The sequence below is a fragment of the Carlito syrichta genome, unplaced genomic scaffold (genome assembly GCF_000164805.1).
Source record: "Carlito syrichta isolate Samal-C Ts95f unplaced genomic scaffold, Tarsius_syrichta-2.0.1 Scaffold119001, whole genome shotgun sequence".
NCBI classification, from domain to species: domain Eukaryota; kingdom Metazoa; phylum Chordata; class Mammalia; order Primates; family Tarsiidae; genus Carlito; species Carlito syrichta.
Genome location: NW_007063097.1, coordinates 100106 through 108290, shown reverse-complemented (window position 1 = coordinate 108290; position 8185 = coordinate 100106).

The window sequence follows — 8185 nt, the reverse complement described above, 5'->3', positions numbered from 1 at the left end:
TTTTTTTTTTTTTTTGAGTTGGAGTCTCACTTCGTCACCCAGGCTGGAGTGCAGCTCACAGCCACCCCAGTGTCGACCTGCTGGGCTCCCGTGGTCCTTCCACCTCAGCCTTCCAAGTAGCCAGAACTATTGCACACTACCACACTTGGCTAATTTTGATTTATTGTAGAGATGAGGTCTTGTCAAGTTGCCTGGGCTGGTCTCGAACCCGCAGGCTCAGACGATCCTCTAGCCTGAGCCTCCCAAAGTACTGGGATTACAGGATGAGCCACTGAGCCCGGCCTGAGTTTACTTTTTATAGCAACTTACTCATAAGCGTCATAAGGCCTTAATGAAAAAAATTCAGTTTTCAAGATTAAAAAATCCACTATTTAGGACATGATTTAACTGCTTGAGAAAATAAAAACTATTAGCCGGACTCGGTGGCTCAGCCTGTAATCCCGCGCCTTTGGGAGGCTGAGATGACTGGATTGCCTGAGCCCACAGGTTTGAGACCCGCCTGGGCATCGAGACCTCATCTCTACAATAAATCAAAAAATCAGCCGGGTGTGGTAGCGCATGCCTGTAATTCCGGCTACTCAGAAGGCTGAGGCGGAAGGATCGCCGGAGCCCAGCAGGCGAGGCTGCGGTGGCCGGGAGCGGCCATTGCACTCCAGTCTGGGTGACCGAGTGAGACTCCAACTCAAAAAAAATAAATAAATAAAAATAAATAAAAAATAAAAACTATTCAAAATTTTACCCAGCTTACAATCAAAGACAATTAAAAGGTTGTTTTGGACTTACAACATACTGTTTATCCTGGGTCCCAGATTTCTCTTTAATGGCCTTACCATTGAATGAGCTTACTAGGAACTCCAGACCTCCTGAAGACAGTCATGAGAGCTTTTAATAAAATGAAATTGGTCTCCAACTTTAGGACTTCCAAATTATAGTAAAGCTGTCACCTTGTTTCTTTTTTCTTCTTCTTTTTTTTTTTAGAAAGCAGGATTTATTGAGAGAACAGAAAAGCTCCCACAGTGGGAGGGGACCCAGAGAGGTTGCCATCACCTTGTCTCTTCTTGATTATAACAATCAAGCATAAGGAGTTCTTACCCAAGAACATGGGGGAAAACATAGACCCATTGCTTCTTATGTAACCAGCAATTAGACACAGTAGCTATGCTGGGTTTCCTTCCAGGAAAATCCATAGGACTAATTTGTGGATGGCTTTAGCTCTAACAAAAAAAGCAGAGCAGCTCTTGGTATTGTAGGGGCAATGTCTAAAAACAAGGGAACGATTATACTAATGCCATTTTCTTTCTGTGTTCCTAGTGATAGTAACCCTGAAACCCCAAAGGAAGAGTAGAAAACTGTCCTTGATATTCTAAACATCATTGCTACTTGCTTTCCTAACCTCATTGAAAGCAATACCCTAGCCTTTCCAATTTATAATCTAACTGCTACCAAATATATAAAACCTATCTGAGTGATAACTGCAGGTGCTATATTATGTTCAAGACCCTCAAGACCCAGGGACTAGTTATGTGTGTACAAGTAATTGCTTGTATAATGCCACTGGATTAAATTTTCTATGGTTCCTTCACACTAAATGTGGTTATGCATCCTTGCAAGGTATTTTACAAATGTACCATAAAAAGGAAGTTTTATACTGGGCATTGTTCAAGAGCTGTAAAGACAAGTTTAACTGACCCATGCTCAGACACCACTAGGTGGCCCTCTTTTCCAAGTCAAAGGGCCTGTTTTGGGTCTGATAAATTTGCTTACCACAGTCAGGGGCCACACTGGTCATAACTGAAATAGATGAAGACAAGCTGCTTTCCACTGAAGAAAGATTTCAGTGAGGTTGAGGGCTCACTCTTGGTGGTAATAGGTACCAGTTGTATAAAATTTGAAACTGATATATAAGTTGGGACAAACTTGGATTTTGTGGCCAAAACCTGACATCCCAAGAATTCATATGGGTAGAAAACACTCTCCAAAAGGTGTGTGATATATGTGTTTAACAGAAGTACTGAATGGGACATGATAAAATTCCAGAGCTTCTCCTTGCTTGTGTTAGGGACTTGTGCATGATGTTAAAGCCGAATGTTGTATTCCTCTTTCCCCTGATTTTGCTACTACAGAACAGTAAATTTAAAAGATGGCTGATACTATGGCTTCTTAAGACACTGACAATAAATATGCTAAACATTTATCAAGAAAAAGGGACTCATGATGTGTTTATGGTAGCAATGAACAGTTGGCTTGCAGTCTTCCTTAATAGTGTATGACAAGCTTGGTTTTGTTTTGTTTTGTTTTTAAGTTTTCATAATCTTTTTTTTTTTTGAGTTGGAGTCTCACTCTGTCGCCCAGAGTGGAGTGGAGTGCAGTGGCCGCTCCCGGCCACCGCGGCCTCGAACTGCTGGGCTCCGGCGATCCTTCCATCTCAGCCTTCCAAGTAGCTGGAATTACAGGCATGCGCTACCACGCCCAGCTGATTAAGTTTTCATAATCTTTATATCTCCTTTAACGGGTCTTCAGGTTTCTGTGATTTGTGTTACCGTGCTAACCACAAACATGGATACCTCTTTAAATCTGATTATTCTAAGGCAAATCCTGGTCTGTAGTCACAGTCACACCCTTGGGCAATGACTGTGGCCAAATTGAATTCAAGTGTGGTTAAACTGTCTATGTTGCATAAATTTTGATTTTTAAAAATATTTTATTCAGTTTAGTTTGTAGAGACCTCTGTTAAGCAATATATGTAAGTCTCTTGGTATTATCCTCCTGATAGTCATTATGAGGTCTGGACAAGTTTGTGAACTCATCCTAGAAAAAGTGCTACATACCCATTGTTGAATATTGCTATGGTCACCTTCAAAGTTCTCCCCTTGGGAAGCTGTGTACCAATGCCAGTGCCTTATCCACCCATCAAAGCGATTTTGGAGCTCTTTTTCTGGAATGGCCATCAGAGCTGTTATCATATTACCCTTGATGTCCTGAATGTTCATCTAAATGTCTTCCTTTGGATATTTCCTTTATCTTCAGGTAAAGAAAAATATCAATGGGGGTCAGATCAGGTGAGTAGGGAGGGTGTTCCAATACAGTTATTTGTTTACGGCTAAAAACTCCCTCATAGACAGTGCTGTGTGAGCTGGTGCATTGTTGTGATGCAAAAGCTCCTTTGGGACCATTTTTGCACACAACTTTCTCATGCCAAGATTTTCAGTTAAGATTTTCCTAACTCTTTCTCTGTCGATGTTTATTTGGTCTGCTGTGCTTCTCAAAGTCAGCCAACAATTTTGACCACAATTTGATGAATTTGTGCAATGTTTTCATCAGTTCTGCTTGTTACTGGCCATCCTAACCTCTCTTCATCATTGATGCTTTCCCTCCCCTCAGAAAAACATTTAATCCATTTGTACACTGATGTTTTCTTCATGGTTTTATTCCCATAAACTTGGACTAACATGTCCCTGATTTCACTTCCACTCTTGCCAAGTTTAACAGAAATTTAATGTTTGTTGCTCTAATTCACACTTTGACATTCTCATAATGGCACACAAAAACATGCAACAGTAATAAATAATGCACTCAGCAAGACACCACCACACACAGACATGAACACACCTGTGAGACACTGACATACCATGACTATGAAACCTCATGGGGGGGGCACAGCTCATCAACAAGGGTATCTGCATAATGAACATTTGTATACTTAATCCTGAATTGTACCCCACATCTTTAAAATTAAAAATTAAAAAAAAGAGACCTCACCAAATTGTACAGTGTTGGCAACATAAGCTCATGGTGGCAAGTTTGCAAACTTAATTGTCAGACCTCATATAAATCTTCCTAGTGCACTGTATTTTATCAAGGGTCTTAATGCAGCCATCCATTGCTTGTTACATGACATCACTATACCTAGAACAGCAAGAATGTGAAGAAGCATTTGAATAACCTACCGTTGTGACTTGTGAATTCCATACTGACCAAGCAGGTCTATTATGATTGTGAAAAAGTTGTGTCAATTTCAAGGTTTTTATCAATCTCTCAAAATTGAGAGGCTGACCAATACAGGGGAATTGTTAAATAAAATAAGCAGGAGACCATTGACCTGACACTGTCTCCATACTATGAGTTTCTATGTAACAAACTGCAACTTAACTTAGTACACAAACAAATCAAAACCTAATTTAGGAGTATATTTCTTGAAACAGACAGCTGGATCTCAGCCAAGCATAATCAGCTAAACTTCAGTCAATCCCAGAGAGCCAACTGATCAGACCATGTGCAAATAAGGCACATACCTAACTATAATAAATCCAGTTATTTCTGTACTTTATTTCTGTGTCTAGGCTATAAAAGCTCACTGCTCGTGTTGCAGAGCTGAGTTCTCTGAGCATTTTGGTTGTGAGTGCTGTACAACTCATAAATCACTTTTTGCTCAGATAAACTCCAGTAAATTTAATTTGTTGGCTGGGCTTGGTGGCTCAGCCTGGAATCCTAGCACTTTGGGAGGCCGAGGCAAGTGGATTGCCAGAGCCCATTGGTTTTAGACCAGCCCGGGCAACTTGGTGAGACCTCGTCTCTATAATAAATAAAAAAATTAGCTGGGCATGGTAGCACACGTCTGTAGTTCCGGCTACTTGGAAACCTGAGGCAGAAGAATCGCCAGAGTCCAGGAGGTCGATGCTGGGGCAGCGCAGCCTGGGCGACAGAGTGAAACTCAAACCATACCACACCAAAGTTTTTCTTTTAACACTTCCAAACTCATTCCATGAGGCAAGGATGACCCTGACACCAAAGTCTGACAAAGACTCTACAAGAAAGAAAATGGGAAACATTCCTCATGAATATTAATGTAAAAATTTTCAAACAAATACAAATAAACCTTAGTTCACAGCATACTAAAAGGATTATACATTGTGGTGAAGTGAGATTTATCCCTGAAATGCAAGGAGAGTTGAACATATAAAATGCAGTAAATAAATGAGAAAAACAAACTATGAATACAAAATAACTACTTGAATATAATAAAGGCCATATGTGAAGAATCAAGAGGACCATCATACTCAATGGTGAAGTATAAAAAACTATTACTCTAAGACTGGAAACAAGACAGGATACCTGCTTTTACCTCTTCCATTTAACATAGTATTGGAGACTGGTGTGGTGACTCACACCTGAAATTTCAGTGCTTTAGAAGGCTGAAGTGGAAAGATTGCTTGAGGCCAGGAGTTTAAGACCAGCCTGGGCAACATAGCAAGACCTTGTCTTTAAAAAGGAAAAAAAAAATTAACTGATAGAATAGCACACATTTCTATTCCTAGCTACTTGGGAGGCTGAGGTAGGATGGTAGTTTAAACCTAGGAATTCACAGTTGCAGTGAGCTGTGATTGCACCACTGCACTCCAACCTGGTCAACAAAGTGAGCCCCTGTCTCTAAAAGAAACAAAACCAAAACACAGTATTGGAAAATCTAATCAGAGTATTTACGCAAGAAGAAAAAGAAATAAAAGGTACCCAAGTGGGCAAGGAAGAAGTAAAATTATCTCTGTTGGCAGCTGACGTGATCTTATATGTAGAAAATTCTGGAAACTATGCACACACCAACTGTTTGAACTCGTACATAAAAAAAGTGGAAGGATACAAAATCAATACAAAAATCAGTTGCATTTCAATACACTAACAATGAATAATCAAAAGGAGACTAAGAAGGCAATTACATTAATAGTAGCATTAAAACAATTTAGGAATCAACCAATAAGGCAAATGAGTTGTACACGGAGAGCTACAAAATATTTCTGAAAGAAATTAAAGAAGATACAAATAAAAAGTGACATCTCATGTTCCCCTCAGTCTCCAAGCTGTCTTGAACCTTCTGCCTTTCTGTGCTCACACCTCTGTTCATCTGCTTTAAGTGGCTTTTCTTTTCTCTCTTGCTATATCTTTTTCTTAGACTCCCCCCACCCCAGTAACTCTTCTTAGACTATCTGCCTCATTCATATTCATTTGGGAACTAAAAATTCCTCCACTGCTTAGTATCCCCAATATTGGGAAAAGCAATTCTGGAATAAGAACCAGTGCCATCTCCCTCCAGAGATCTTGGAGGTAGCTAAAGAAACTTAAGAGGCAGCCACAGCCCTGGGTCAAGATATTTTTACTCAAATATTTTTAGAGACACCCACATTTCTAGGTTGTAGTCATTCCCAGTCAGAGCACCTTCAGCCTCAAAACCCTGGGAGTTTTGAGTGACTGTCTTCTCTCCTTGCTGAGCTGAGTGATCCTGAAATGTGCCTTTGCTCTGAGAAGGATGGGCTTGGGTGTCTCCTTCAGTAGCCAGAGAGGATAGCATAGCTCTCCTTTCTCCTTTCTTTCATATACATCATACTGCTGATCCTGTGTGGTTTTCTATGTCAAGGAGAAATGAGAGCCTGTATCTCATTTAGTTTAACAAGGAAGTGAAGGAATCAAACCACAACTCTCAGATTGTAGTAGAAACGTGACTCTAATGTAATGTTCAAATCTAACATTTACTATTTATAAAAAAAATTGCCACTTCTCTGTAGGTAAATAGAATCTGTGTAAGAGCTGTCAGAGAGTTGGGGCAGGGCCTTACCCTCTTCTCTTGGCCTTCAGGAGATCCTAGGAAAATGTTTACAGTGTTCTTAACATCAGAGTCGGGGGAGATCAGCACCTCCAGTGCCCCAGCTGTACCCTGCTGCTGTGGAACTGGCTGCACTTGAGATAATCGCAGGAGTTTGTTTTGCCATGACATCGGATGCATGCTGTGGTGGGACCAGGTGGCTGAATGGAAAAGCTGGAGACCTTGGGGCCCTCCCTTGGAATCACAGACCAGTCTTCCCACTTCAGCTGCACAGTGTGCTCCAGTGCTTGACCAACAGTACCCCCATTTGTCCCTGCCATTGTGAGTAATCACTTAGCATCACTCCACAAAGAAGAAAATCATGTTCCATAGATATGCGGTAGCCCCACCCAGTTGTATGCATTGGTGTAATCCCAGTACCAGCTATCTGAACCCCTAAGCCCTTGCTTAGTCTGCAGCTTTGATGAGATCTTAGACAGTTCACCCCTGCTGATTGCACACTCACTTTCTCCTAGGCTTGATGGCCATGGTTTTTTGGCCTTCATTGTGTTGCTGGACAACTGGTACTAAGATTCTAAGTTGCAGGACAGGTTGTAATGCAGGACAAGCAGTTGTGAGGCTACCAGGAGCCACAGCTCTCGTCTGCCTCCCAGTGTCTGACAGCAGCTGGAGTCTTGGGGGCACCCGTGGTCCCTATGCAACAGGACCTGATGGTGATCAGGGAGCCATGGCAGCAGGCTCTCTGCAGCGAGCCACAAGGGAGAGTCTGCCCTGTCTTCGCCCAGCTCTTGCTCAGTTCTCACTCCATGGTTAGAAACCAGGATCCAAATTGCTCTTGCGGTTGAAGGTTACAGTTATTTAAAGTCAACTGGATCTGCTGAATTACTTTGAATTTCTTAGACTAGAAGGCAGCGCATGGTTCTGACAGTGTTTATGTGATTCATGCTAGAGGGGCCTTGTGCATGGTTTTTGGAGTGGCCAAGGTGACAGTCTCTGTGTCTTTGCTCTTATGGACCTCCCTCCTCCCTTCCAATCCTATCCAGACCCAACCTGGTCAGACTTGGAATCAGTCCCTTCTCCAGTAGGTTGTTCTTGACTCTAGTCCCATACTCATGCTGGTTTCTAGCGCTGGTGCTGTCACTGGTGCCACCTCTGGAGCAGTCGTTGGCCCTGACTCTAGAGGTGGTGGTAAACATAGTGCTGGAGGGTTGGCCCTAGATTTGGCACTGGTGCTGTTGCTAGCTTGAGAGTTAATGCTTGAGAAACTTGTGTGTCAATGTCCGCATAGAGATGGAAAATGAGAAAGATTCACGAACATAAATCAATCTCTACTTGCCTCTAGAAACACAGAACAGATCCCAGGGAAGTCTTAACCCATCAACATTACTCCCCAAAAGTCTTCTAGACTACAGTACACCCTCTGGCTCTGCCCCAGTGCACTCCAGATGTTCCACCTGGGCAAGGAGAAGGTGTTCATGATTCTCCAGAAATAGCATAAAACACCTAGAAATTGGATACCTCTAGGTATAACCTTATCAGTCACAATTTTGGTTATTTTTCTATTCACACAAGTAACCAAATTTTCTTGTCAAT